Raw genomic sequence first — 14,092 nt, 5'->3', positions numbered from 1 at the left:
TTTCTTTTGAATGTACCCTTTGTCAGTAAACACTGATACTCCTGTTTAAATGCTTTAAATATTTAATTCTGATTTTATTTTAATGTATCACTTTTTTTTAAAGTTCCATTTTATTTATTTTTTCTTATACTTTTATTTAAGTCATCTCTGTGTCCAAGGTGGGGCTTGAACTCACAACCCCAAGATCAAGAGTCACACACTTTACCAACTGAGCCAGCCAGGCGCCCTTAACATACTGCTTTTCACTGTGCAATTTCCTGGTGTTCCTTTGCCCCAATCCTCTTTCTCTTCACTATTATAGGTTTCTTTCAGAAAGCATAGAAGTCATTCTTATTTATGACTGCACCAGAAATTCTTTTACTTCTTAAAAGAGAATTAATACCTATCTTCAATGTTGATCTACTCGTTCTCATTCTTGTCATAGTTTTATTCTTTTTCCTTTTATGATTCCTTAATGTTTCCACCATTTTCCATTTCCATGTGATAAGAGAGATTCTCTGACAGTTTTCAAGTTACAATGTTTAATTTTTCAGTTCTCTTCTTAAATTTGAAAAAAAAAAAATCTGTATTTCTTCTATATGAACAATGTCAAGAAGCTTGTTGACCATACCTTCTCTTTGTGACAGATGAGATTAACACGTCTTTGTTCTCCTTTGGGGTTCTTCTTCCTTTTAAAAAAAATAGATGTATAGATATTTTGATTCAGCTGATCATTATTTTTTAAATGTTTGCAAATTTTCTTGTAAGAATTATCTAGATAACCTGTATTGTTCTCTAACTACATTCAGTTGTTTGCCGTTTCTGTGGTGTGATTACATTTTTTTTAAAGATTTTATTTATTTATTTGAGAGCAAGAGAGAGAGAGAGCACAGGCGGGGTAGGGGCAGAGGGAGAGGGAGAAGCAGATTACCCACGTCGTGGGGCTCCATCCCAGGACCCTGGGGTCATGACCTGAGCCGAAGGCAGATGCCTAACCGCTTAAGCAGTGGAGCCACCCACGTTCCCCTTGTTCGAATTCTTGTATCAACATCCTTTGCTGTCAGAGCTATGCAGTTAGTCGCTTGCTTTCTTCTGTTGCCAACTAGAAGTCTAAGGCCAACCTGATTTTTCTTCCATCTTAGTGACCTGGGTACCTATATTTTTTTCCTTCCTCATGTGATGCTAGCGATCTTATTTTGACCTCAGAATTCAAAAGTTTCACTGCAAAGTAAATAGAAGACAGTTTTCCTTAATTTATATATGTGCATATGGAGATGTACCTATGTCTGTTTTCATTCCCTTGTTTTCTTGTACAGAGTGAGTTTTTTTTTTTTTTTCATTGTCTGGGAACCAGGTATTTTTTCAGTTCAGAAAATTTTTCTTACATGGTATCTGTAATAATTGCTTCTGTGATGTTTGTTCTGATTACTCCAGGAACCACAAATATCTATATCTTGGCTTCCTCTTCCGTCTTCAGTATCCATTATCATCTACCTTTTTGTCTTTTTGCTCTCCATTTGGTATGGTTTTTTAAAGTTTGTTCTTCACGTCACTGATTTGACTTTTGAGTGTTGTCTTTCCTTGTTATTGGCCCTAAAGTAGCTTTAAATTATACTTTTGAAAATTGACAATTGAAAACATTCCTAATTATTTTTTTTATTTCAGTCAGTTTCTTTTTGGTCTCTTATCTTAATCTTTCATGTCCTGTTCCAGAGTCTGGGTTTTCTTCCCCCTCCCCCCCCCTTTTTTTTGGCAAGCAGAAATCACATCCGTTTTTTTAAGATTTTATTTATTTATTTGAGAAAGAGAGAGCACAAGAGCATGAACATGGGGAGGGGCCGTGAGAGAAGGAGAAGCAGACTCCCCACTGAGCAGGGACCGCCCCCCTCCCCGATGTGGGGCTCCATCCCAGGACCCTGGGATCATGACCTGAGCCAAAGACAGACGATTAACCGGCTGAGCCACCCAGGTGCCCCAAGCAAAAATCACATCTTGTTTGAAACTTATTTCTATTTCCAGTAGTAACTTTTTTTCAAAGTTCTCTTATTCCTTCATTTCTTGGATGTTTTATGTTGTATTATCAACAAGTCATTATCGGCCCAATGTTGCATAGTTTTGGCTTACTCATCATTGAATGGTTAAAGGTCTAGCCCAGCCTGGAACTTGTTCTTCAAAGATCCCATACCTTCTGGAAAAGATAAGATTCCTTCTCTCAATCGGAAGCTGGAGGCTTGGTTAAAATTTACCAAGTGACATATGTGGTCTAGCAGCTGTGCAGACTGGGAGGGAGCTGGGGCCATGGGCACTTTCTGTTTGTTGTTCTTCTTCTTTGCAGGGTTTCTGCTTTGTGTCAGGTGAAGCCACTTAATGCAATAGTTTCCTGGTCCTAGATTTCTCCCTGACTCTACTCTCACTCCACATACCCTGTGTGATGCTGACTGAATGCATCTGGTGTCAGGGCCCTGCTATGCAGGGAGACCACCCACCAAGGTAGGGTAACCTTGGTCATGGTGGTGCTTATGCTAGGTTCTTCTACTCTTGTACCTTCTGACTGCCTGTGATCCAGAGCCCAGCTAGTAGCTTTGTTTCCTATCAGCTATCACTTCCAGCTTTCATTCCTTCAGTTTAGGATGGTACTCACAAGTTTCTGTCAGGATCTCTGCTTGTTTTCTCCTCAACAGTGCTGCAGTACTTTCTCAAGGAGAATCACAAGTCCCATCTGTGGATCAGCCTTTTACATTACACTTTTTATGTTCTATCAAGCAAAAATGTCTTTAAAATGACGGCATGTGTCTGGTGCCCTGCTCTATTTTCCAGCACAGACTGTGCATATTTTCTCCTATATTTACATTCTTTGGTTAGTGATGTTGAGATTGATGCAGAGTGGGGCAGGGGGAGAGCCTTCTTGAAGAAAATCTGGTATTTAGGAGCGCCTGGCTGGCTCAGTCGGTGGAGTGTGTGACTCTTGATCTCAGGGTCATGAGTTCCAGCCCCACGTTGGGTGTAGAGATGACTTAAAAATAAAATCTTAAAAAAAAAAGGAAATCTGAAATTTAAAGACCTAAATTTAAATTTCCAAAACACAGATGGAGAGGACTGTGAATTTTATAAAACATGTATGAAGTTCTCCTAAATAATGAACTCCCCCAGGACACCTAGCACATAAAGCGATTTATAAAAGTTAGGCTTACACGTAAACTGTCAGACACACAGTCTTTGTTTATAGTGATCTACACCTGTATCTCTGTAATAGTCCGCACGAGTGTGAAGCTGAATGTTCCTGTTAGGTACAGAAGGACACCCAAGTGGCAGCCAGTCACTTTCCCTGCGATAATGCTCGTTTCACCCTTGGACTTTTCCTGGCAGCATGGGTTCTGGTTTTTCAGCCTAGAACGTGATTGCTTCACCCCAGAAGCTTCAGTGATCCTTGCAGGACCTCTCCTACTAGGGAGAGCAAGCATGCCAGCATATTTTAAGGAAACAAAGAACAATAGCGTCCGATGTCTTTGAATAAGAGTGGAGAAATCGTTCCTTCCACATCTGAACACAATGTCGTCAAAAGCAACAAAATAGTAGCAAAGCGCACAGGGGTAGAGGATGGATGGGCCAGGGGCTTAATGGGTCCGAGGAACTTTATTTAGTGACTTGCATTTTCTTTCCTTCACTGATCCAGCTTCAATCATTGTCAACAAAGATGGCTCAGAAAAAGAGACAGCTTGGAGAGAGAGGCAGGAGGGCAAAGGAGGGAGGAAAGGACAGAGAGGGAGGGAGTGGGAGAAGACATAGGTAGAGCTGGTTTGCTTGCTTGCTGGAATATCCAGGTCACAGATGATTCTAGAACAGAGGGAGGGCAGCCTGCTGGAGCTCTGTGAAAGGACCTGGACTCAATGCTGTGGCTTGTAGGCCGAGTCAGTGGCCCCTGTGGAAATGTCACTGTGCACCTTGCAGTTCGGGCTGGAGATCCATTTTTAACTTAAGACACAAACTCCTGACTTTTTTTCCCTATGAGACTTTAATCTCTCATTTACTGATAAAATTATATATGGGGAGGAGACGTGATAAGAAAACAGACGAAGAATCCTGCACCAATCCCTCACCCTGGGTTGAGGGGCCTTTGTCTGTAGAGTGAGCTGCTTCCTGTTCTCTGCCGCCTGGCACGTCAGACCAGCTCATGGATCCCCAAAAGTGCATGTTGTGAGGTGCAGTCCTGCAGTTGACCACCTTAGTACGCCTGATCGAGGTCTTTGAGATTTTGGATGGGAAAAATGGACAAGGAGCCATCATTACAGATTTAAGAAGGAATGAATGCGGGGATACCCTTGACCTAAGGTACCTTTGTTTCCTGTGAACACATTTTGTTGTAAAGCAAGGGGTGGTACCAAATAATAGACCATGGTTGCATGAGGCAGATGGGGACATTTTTGTGTGTTTTGACATGTCAGATGGAAACACACCTGGCTCCTGCAAGTCCCCCTTAGATTTCCCACCCCAGACACTGACAGACAATATATTTTGAAATCGCACATGAATGTGACACTGACACATTGGAATTTGCTTTCCATGGTTATCCATGAACTAACACATCCCTGGCCTTGGAAACACCTTTCACATCCAGGTATCCACCACCTGTTTAATGCTGCGGCTTTCTTAGTTGCCTTGACTGATTACTGAATATTGATTGAGCATATGTACTGTGCAAGGTGTTCTTAATATATAATTTCATCTCATGTCACAACTCATTTGAATAAGTATCATCATCATGCCCGTTTTGTGGTTAAGCGAATATAGACTTGGAAAGTTTCTGTAACTTGTCCTAGGCCACATAGCTAGTAAGCTTTGACGCTCATCCCAGGGTCTCTGACTTGATCACCTACATTTTTTTTCTACTGCACTGTACTGACTCTTGATTTTTTTACAGAAGAGAGGCTAAGTTTCTTCTAAAGATCATGTCATCCCAAAGTCACTTAACTGAGAGTTCCAGCATCTCTCCTCCTGAGCATCATACCTGTTTCCCATGTGTCTTGAATAATCCTGATTTGTGAGCAAATAAATGGTCTTACAGAAGGAGGGGGAGGGGACTGTGTCCCCACAGTGTTGTCGAAGCACAGAGCATTGTAAAGATAAGCCCCGAAGGGGTGCAGGATCATGAGCTGTATCCCCAGCTCTGTTCTAAGCTAGTTCTCTGTGGCTTTGGGAAAGCCATGCCCTCTCCATGTTTCCACACCTGTGAAATGAAAGGGTGAGAGTAAGGGATCTCCCTCAGGTCCATTCTAGTGCTCAGCTTCTGCAGTTAATATGCACCAGAAAATAGGAAGCCTGAACAATATGAAAGAGAATTTAGCGCTGTCATAAAATGGAACATACACAGTGAGTTAATGGAACACATGGTTCATGTTACAATTCACTGATACTGTGCCCCATGGTAATTGGCTGTTAGTGGGAGCAGTTCACATAAGTGACTATAATTTGTATTACTTTTACACAATTAAAACATTTTTAATCATTTTTCACTCCTTGGTTTGTGGACTAATGTCTATAATTAGTGGGTTTTCTTTCTTCTGATGTGATACATAATATGATACATAATGTCTCTGTGTGTAATTTACATATAACTTAGACATCCTGGGTCTCACCTTCTCACCGTTGGGCTTCTCTGTATCCTCCCTCCTCTTCCAAAACCAAAGTGTGAAGCATTTTCTTTATCCCATTATTCTTTATCTCTTTTTACTGAGGGGCTCTTGGGAAGCATTTGCAACTGTTCCCCATTGCTCAGATCTGGTTAAAGGGCCTTTACCAATCTCCCCTTCATAGAGTCTTATCCTAGGAGAGCACCAGACAAGGAGACCCCTGGTTTGTGGATTCAGCTTCCATGGCCCTTCCCACCAGGTCCTGTTCTTTTTGGGGGAGATTGTGCCTCCTGATGCCCACCTAGAAAACGCTGGAGCAGACCCAGGGACCAATGGGGACTCAGCCCACGTCCCTCATGTTACAGCTGTGTTGCCTGCACGCATCGCACATGCTGCCTGCCCTGAATCTTGCCTGTGGGTGCCGCCTCTGCCCTCATCCCTTCTCTAGCCTGGATGCCTCTTTGCCCCGTAACTTCCTCCCGCTGGTATCCTGTTTGCCCCGCTTGGCATTCCAAGCCTCACCTGCTTCTCCTGCCTGTTCTGTTCTTGTGGTCATGCCCTCTCCTGCCTCTCTAAACCTCTGCCACAGAGTTTACATGTGATTTGTGAAACTCAACTCAGACATCCCAACAAAGCCTGAGTCAAGCCTAGGGCTTCGGTGAGCTCACCCCATTTATGGTGGGGTGGGGCCTCTCTTCCTGCTGGGTCACCTGCACATCTCAAAACTTGCCTTTCCTTGTGGAAATTTGTTTTAAATTATGCTCTGGCTGCCAGAGGCTCAAGGCTGGCTAAACTCAATTGTGGGGCTGTTGGAGGTACCCCCCTGAAAATTCTATTACTGGATGGAAGGTGGGGGCTGGGAAGAGGAGGGGGCGCCGTGAGGACTGGTGCTGTATCCCTAGAATCCTGGCTTCCCGGGGTGGCGGGGGACATGGGGGCCTGAGAGGAGAGGTGTAGGGAAGGGTTTAGATGCCCTCAGGCAGGAAAAGAGCCAGAGAAAAGAATGGTGTCTGAGAGAATGACTAGTCCCAGGCCTGCCTGTAGGGGGCGCCTGGCTCCAGGGCCATAAGCTCTGAAACTGTTAAGAACCAGGCCCTCACCAGTTCCCTGTGATTCTGGGTAGATGGCCTTTAGATGTGGCAGCATCAGCCCCGGGGGGCTGCACCCACCTACACCGGGGAACCCCAGTGTTCCTTCTGGGGGCAGTGTATAGTCTTTAAGATAGCAATGTGCCAGCCACTTTATATTCATGATCTCATAATTAGCATATCATTACATTGTATTGTAATCATTCCTACTTCACAAAGGCATAACTAAGGCTCCCAGAGTTTGCCCATGGTCATAGCAGAGTATGACCCCAGCTTGTGATTTCAACGTGTTTCTGTCATTATGGTGGGCCTTAAAATAGTGAAATCAGCTTTTATTTATTTTTTTTGAAATCAGCTTTTAAAAATAAGAGAGTTACTGTAATTTATCTCCCGATTCAGAATGTTGGCTAATGGCCTATGCTGGAATTTAAAGGAAAGTAAAACTTTCGATTCTTCAGTTTAAAAAATCAAAAGTTTTAAAGGACAAGTATTTTTCAGAGGGCAAAACACTGACCCGAGTATATTCATATTGAAACAATGTGTTTCACTGGTGTTAATGTTGACAGGATAGAAGTGGGAAAGTGTTTCAGAGCAGAAACCCCTGGGGCCTGAAGGGGAGGCACCTTGTGGGGGCCAGAGGGGAAGGATCCTGTAGACAAACTTTACCTACTTTACAGTTTGGGTCAGGACAGCTCTGCTTCACCTTCCCCTGGGATCAGAAAAAAGACATTAAGCCAGTTCCTTGGCTTCTGCTTAGCTCACAAAGGACAGTTTAGTGTGGGGGTAATATTCATTCCTTGAATTCCCTTGGCGTGGATTTTGAAAACTTTTAAGATTTATGGATTAGTTGAGAACCCTCACTCTGAAATGCATGAGAATTTTCTTCTTGCAAAATAGATTCCACTTGGACAAAATCTCCTGGTTGTACTTCTCCTCTTGAGTTATTGAAACAAATAGATTTTAAGTGTCTGGCTGGCTCTCCACTGCATCCTGTTAGAAGGTCAGAATGGAAAAAGATGGGTGTTAGCAGTGCTGCTGGAAGAATAAACTCGAAGCCCCCTGGGGAACCTTGGAACTCCATGTCTCATCCAGTATCCTGCAGGCACATTTTTTTTTCTTCCTCTCGGTATAAAATCAAACTGAGCAGTTTGCTCTAGTTTGCTCTCCGTGCCTCATTAGAGTGAAGACGTTAATATTAGGAATTTTGTGTTCAGTTTTAGCCTTTTGATGGGGGTTTTTCTTTTTTTTCTTTTCCTCCTTTTTGGACTACCTGTGTAATTTCAGGAACAAGCCCGGCTTTGTTATGCTGCCTTAATCTTACCTCACCTGGCCTAGATAACATGCATTCCAAATTGAATTGAGAGTTTGCAATGAGGCAGCTAAGCAACAGGCTCTAACAGCTGGGTCATTTTCTAAGAATCAAAGGAGGTGGCTTCAGTTTCCAGGTCTGGCTTTGGCCTGCTCGATGAGAGCTGACATTTAACTTGTCTCAGCCTGTGCACTTGGGGATGATTAAAGTGGCTGCCTGATTCATAACTTATAGGTGATTATACTTGTAAAGTATTTGGAGGCCCTCTTCTTTCATTCATTTATTCAAATAAACATTTGTTGTTGAATGAATGGTGACTTTGATTTAAAAACACTACAGATATAAAACACGGGCAGTTTGTAGATAGCAATCTTTTTTATTTGCTCTCCTAAAGGAATTTCATTACCAAATCCTCGTGAATCTTGAACCTCGAGAAGAATAATCCTTTCCTTTGTTGGAGTTTTAAATTTAGAATAATCAGACAATAGTGAAGCATTCTGTTCAAAGCATTCCTTTTAGGCTACCCATTTATTATACACTGCTCTTAAGAAGAGATGAATTTGATTAGCGTTGAACATTCAAGTCGGTGTTTTTGCATTGCTAATACTGGGGAGAAATTTTCAAAAAGTTGTTCCTGCTGTTTAATATTATTATATAGTCAACTTTTAATTATCTGTACTGATGGAATATAATCAGCGATGTGTATACTCCACAATCATTTCCCTTGGCTTTGGGAAGCAAGCATTGTATGATGCTTTTATTTACCTTCCATTATGGTTTTGCTCAGACTAGTATTAGAATTGTGCCACATTCTTTGTGCACACAGCTGATCACAGAAAGGAAGAATGAAAAGCCCAAAAGTGTACCAGGGGGTTAGGGAAAGGTCAACTGGAATTAAAAACATTTATTACAGATAATACACAGAATGAATGATCCCAAGATTATTCATCTTGATTATTAAATAGAAACTAATGGCCCTTCATTCACAGCAATTGCCTAAGGAGAAAAAAACCCACAATAAACCACTTACAAGTTTTCTGTGTACTGTTCTATTATTGTTTCTTCCTTTTGTATTTTGAAATTTTGTAAAAGCAAACCTGCTTAAGTCACCCCAGTAACCTGGCAGCAGTAAATGCTGTCAGATCTGTGACCTCCAAAGCATGTTGTGCACACCGCTGGGGCTCCAGGTAGGCCTTTTGGGGGAGGAGAAGGGCTATAGGAGTCTTGACCTATTAATGTTTCTAAATAATGTCACTGTTACTTGTATTAGCGGTTACTGTTTATTACTAAAAATACCTCTTCCCTTTTTGTCATTCAGGCTAAGCTTGTTTTTATGGGTAGCAATTATAGAAGGGAATTTTTGGAGGGTTTGTCTTCTGCATAGTGGCCTTCTGGATTTCAAAGGTCTTCTCAGAAAAATATATTTCTGCATCAGCCTGCTCTAGAGCCCCTCCCCTTTTTTAGCCCTGTGTGGCTCATTCACCTGAGAGATGGTGAAATTGCTTAGTTCGTGCTTTGGAAACCAACGATGGCTGGCTCTTCAGTGTGAGCAAAGGGATGATCCGTAAGCATGAAGGTGTGGACACACAGGAAAAGAAAAGCATCTTTGGCAAGACAGTTTGGTGTGGGGCCAGTCCTTGGTAACTCAGGAGGAAGGTCTCCAGCCCCGCTCACCTGGCCTGCAGGTCAGTGGAATCTGGTTGCTATTGTTGAGCGTCAGCAAGTTGGAAATTGCACTTGGTATCTTCTGCTGGCTTGCCCTCCTGCCATCTGGTCAGAGCTTCACCTGCTTCCTCTCTCTTGCAGGTGATGCTGTAGTACAGCTGTTCAGATGCACCCCAACACCTCATCACCCCAGCTGGACACCAAGCAAGGGAGAGCCTGGGGAGGGGTGAGGTGTGGCTCTTTGGTGGAGGCTAGTTTCTGAGTTCATGTTCTTGCCAGCCAGTCGGCATTGCAAATACCTGTCAGCCTGCAGCCACCACATGCCCTGGAGCAGAGCTGATCTCACATTTGGGAAACAGACTCTGTTACCTGGCCCCAGGTCCCCTGCTCTCCTGCTGCCCTCCATCCCCATCTTTGCTGACATTCGCATCATTTCCACATCCAGGAGCCAGCGTCCTTGTGTTGTTCTCACTTATTCCCTTGTTCTGACCTGCTCTGTACAAAAGGAGAGGAAAACCAGTGTCCGAATGTCTGCTCCCTGTGTGGTTTGGGCCACATACTTTTATATACATAATTGAACTTTAGCTTTGCACCAGCTTTCTGAGACAGGTGTTTGTCTCATTTCACAGCTGATGAACTTGAGAGTCAAGCTAATAAATAACTTCCCCAAAGTTACAGAGCTGGAAAGTGGTAAAACTAAGATTAATACTCAGCTTTGATTCAAAATCTTTTCTCTTTCTCTAAGGGTGTGTGTGTGTATTCCTTTTTTTTTTTTTTTTTTGTAATATTCCACTTCCCAGGTTTATTACTGCATTTAAAGACAAAGAGAATCTTTAAGCCAAAGGAAAGATTCTAATTATAGAGTTTCAGGTATCAGTGAGTTGTTGGAGGGCTGTGGTCTTAAAACCATACCACACTGGCAGCCAGCCCCTGCAAGGTGTGACAAGCCCTGTCACATGCATCAAAGCATCATTCTTGATGGACTCTACTTCCTTTACTGAATCCTAGCCTCCTTGCTTCTATTTCTAAGCCCTGTAGGAGAACTCACTTGCTTCTCTGTTGGGAGCGCAAATATTTTACTTCCAGCCTCCTCTCTCACAGTGGATTTGGATTTGGCAGCACTACATTTAGGAATAGACTTCCCCTTCCATTGAAAGTAGCTTTATGTTGTTTATCAGGGGGCCGCGAGAGACGGTCCTCCCAAAGAAACATTTTCCTGCCTCGCTGCCGTAATGGTGACCAGCAGAAGGTGCGGTCCCTACATGCGCAGCAGGGCTAAGGGGCGTGGGCGAGCACATCCGTCTTGTACCCTGGAGACACCCGCCGCTGACGAAGTTCCCTTACAGAGCCCAAAGGAATTTTCCTCCTTCCACCGGAGGTGTTTATAACCTCTAATTTGCTCACCATGCCTCTTGTAGAAAGGGGTAGGAGCTGAAGCCACTGGCAGGCTGCCACCGAGCCGCTGCAGGCTCGCGTCCCAGAGAGCGGTGGCGCTCCCGCGTGGGTGCTGGCATGCAGATGGGGCGGGCGGAGCAAGGCCCGAGCCGCCGCGGCCCGGCCCCGCCCCGCGGCCCGGCCCCGCCCCGCGCCCCGGAGGTGTGCGCCTCGGCCTCGCGGGCAGCCAATCAGGGAGCGGGGCGTGGCCGCAAGGCGCGGGGAGGAGGAGCTGAGATGAACGTGTGGGTGGGTGGCCCCGCTTGTTGGAACCGCTCCTTTGCGAGACCTTATAATAAATGTTGAGTTTTGTGGGTTTTTTTTGGACTCTGTGCCTGACAGTGAAGGGCATAGCCCTTGCTGGAGATGTGTCCTCATACAGGCTCTGCCTTGGGAAAGGGGCTCTTCTATGTCGCTGTGGAAACCTCCACCTGCAGCTGTGGGCCTGGAAGTGGGCTTTGACCTCATTCCCCGTAGGAGTTTAAGGGGCTGGGAGGAGAACTAATTAGTTCCTCATTAAGCACTTACCACGAAGTACAGTAATTCTCCTGAAAAGGTAATCTAGTCGCGGAATAAAAACCAGACACACTTGCAACATCGGAATACAGAGTCATTTTAAAATAAAAGCTTTTTGTAGTTGTGGAAAGTGGTTGTGTTTTAATAGGGTCTTTACGTAATGGTGTTACAAAGGGATCCTTTAAAATAGGATTTTAAGGGCACCTGCCTGGCTCAATGGGTAGAGCGTGCGACTCTTGATCCGGGTGTTGTGAGTTCGAGCCCCACTTTGTGTGTAGAGATTACTTAAAAATAAAATCTTTAAAAAAGAAATAAAAAAAGTAAAATGTAATTTTAATATTTTTGCCCATGTTGAAAGTTGTCTCATAATCTGGAGTTTCACCTGAGGTTACAGACACATTTTTTTTTTTAACCCCATTCTATTTGTGGGCCTCCAACACCAGATACTAAATATCACAATAGGATTGCTTTGTTTACCACGCTTTACGTAGAGAAAGGAGAGGCTCACTCTTTTTTTACACTGCTGGCTAGGTTCCAGCTTACTGGCCTAAAAAGTGAAGGCACCACCAGTGTAATATAAGGCCCCTTGACCCTACTTAATTAAAACTGTGAGAGAATATAATAAGCAGAAGAGTTCACTGTAGATGCAAAACAAACAAACAAAACCCCACAAAACTCTAATAGGTGTATTACTTTTTATCACATCTAGTGTTTCAGAGACATCCATCTGAAGGTCTCTGATTCTCCTTCTCCCCCAGGCTGCCTGCCTCTCACACATTTCATTGCTTGTTGGGGTTAACCAGTAAGAAAGAGACCAAAATGGAGAAAAAATGCAGAAACATGGTCAGGATAATTTAAATTCAGATAGTGGTTACTACCCATAACGGATGCTGTGGGGAAGAAAGCTGTTGACAACAATATCGGCCAAAAGCTATGTTTCACACACCTCCGTTCATGTAAGTTATAGAAGGTAGACTACTTCTTCTCGGGATTCACATCACTGTCTGCTATGGAGTTATGGTGCCCCTTGTTACTGTTCCAGCCATAAGAGGTTCTGTTCATTGTCTTCTTTGCCTCTCCTCATGCCCTTTATTTGCTCGCTCTCCACTGAGACCCAGCCAGGTCTGTTGCTACTGGGTGGGGAGAGATACAGAGCTGGTAGCATGGCATTCACACTCTGAGCCAGGACCAAAGGTCAGTAGCCTCAAGCTCTGATCTTGGTCTTTTGGAGAGGGAAGAAACCTTTGCTTCTATGCCTACACCTGTCAAAATCGAATTACAAAGATTTTAAAAATCTTGCTATTCTAAAATAAAAGCTAATAAAGCTTTTCTTCATCTCTTTTGCTTATCTATTCTTTTCTCTCTAATATTGAAGGAAATAAAGTATTCTCTCAATTTGCCCTAGTTTTGTGTCTTTTAGGTTACCACATGACTTCCTGTTCCAAGTGGGCAGTTTTGGCCCCTGGAACCTAATGTATTCTAGAGAGCCTTCTTTGACACCTTTGGTAGCCACCTTGCTTAAGAATTAAACAATTGGGAAATAAAGCCATGAGGAACCTTCAGATTATTTATCCTTGTCCAATCTAAATTATCCGTTAAGGCCACATTTGAAGGTGGAGAAATAAACCTATCCTAGGAAGTAGCTCTCATTCGTTATGGTTGGTGAGGAACAAAGTATAAACTCACCAATGTGACAGAGAGGTGTAGGTTGTTTATTTTTTTATGGATATTCATAACTTGGGCCTATAAAGTAAAAAAAAAAAAAACCCAGCATTAGATTAAATAGATCTCCTTCTTGACTTTAATATGATTTAAAGAATGATGATGTGCACTGCTGATAGGAGCATAGATTGGCAGAGCCATTCTGGAAAACAGCTCGGTAGTGTTGTATAAGACTGCATGTTCACGTACCTTGTGACCCAGCCAATCCATTCTTAGGCAGCACCCCAGATTAACTTGGCTTCTGTGTATTGTTTCTAATGGAAACCTCATTGTTTCTAAGAGGGGAAAAAATTAAAAATAACACTAGAAACTAAAAGTGTCTTAAATCTATCAAAAGTAGAATACTGAAAAATTTGCACAAGGGAATATTATACAGCAATAAAAATGAATAAAGCACAGGTATTTGCAACACCATAGTTAAATATTAGAAACAGCCTTGCGTGAAAAAAAATGAACCACAGAAGACTCCATGCAATAGAACAATTTATAAAGTGCAAAATTAAATTGTATATTTTAGGGAATGATATATACAAAATTCAGGGTTGTGGTTACCTCTGGAGAAGGGCTTAGGCAGATTGCAAATAGGGGTATGCAGTACTACTAGTAATGTCTTGGATAGGATGGTAGATTTATGAGCATTCTGTTGTTACACTTCAGAGATTACATACACATTGCATGCATTCTTGTGTAGGTTTCAATTTTTGCATAATACAAGTATGTATTTTTGGACTGAAAATTTTTTCCCATTTTCA

At 43.0% G+C, this 14,092-nt stretch overlaps 1 protein-coding gene and 1 long non-coding RNA gene across 13 annotated transcripts in view; one reads left to right on the top strand and one right to left on the bottom strand.

Moving 5' to 3' along the window:
• The window catches only part of ATXN1 (ataxin 1), a 397,308-nt gene that overhangs the window by 131,577 nt on the left and 251,639 nt on the right, over positions 1 to 14,092 (top strand). The window lies entirely within an intron of this gene.
• On the bottom strand, positions 5,067 to 6,793 carry LOC112838182 (uncharacterized). The gene is made up of 3 exons (XR_003211916.2): positions 6,707 to 6,793; positions 5,613 to 5,799; positions 5,067 to 5,203 (listed from the first exon to the last, which is right to left on the bottom strand). It is a non-coding gene; the product is annotated as an uncharacterized lncRNA (long non-coding RNA).

The sequence above is a fragment of the Callorhinus ursinus genome, unplaced genomic scaffold, assembly GCF_003265705.2.
Source record: "Callorhinus ursinus isolate GAN/ISIS: 27379988/994484 unplaced genomic scaffold, GSC_fseal_2.0 scaffold26, whole genome shotgun sequence".
NCBI classification, from domain to species: Eukaryota; Metazoa; Chordata; class Mammalia; order Carnivora; family Otariidae; genus Callorhinus; species Callorhinus ursinus.
The sequence above is the reverse complement of the archived record's forward strand: the minus strand, read 5'-3'. Positions and strand labels throughout refer to the sequence as shown.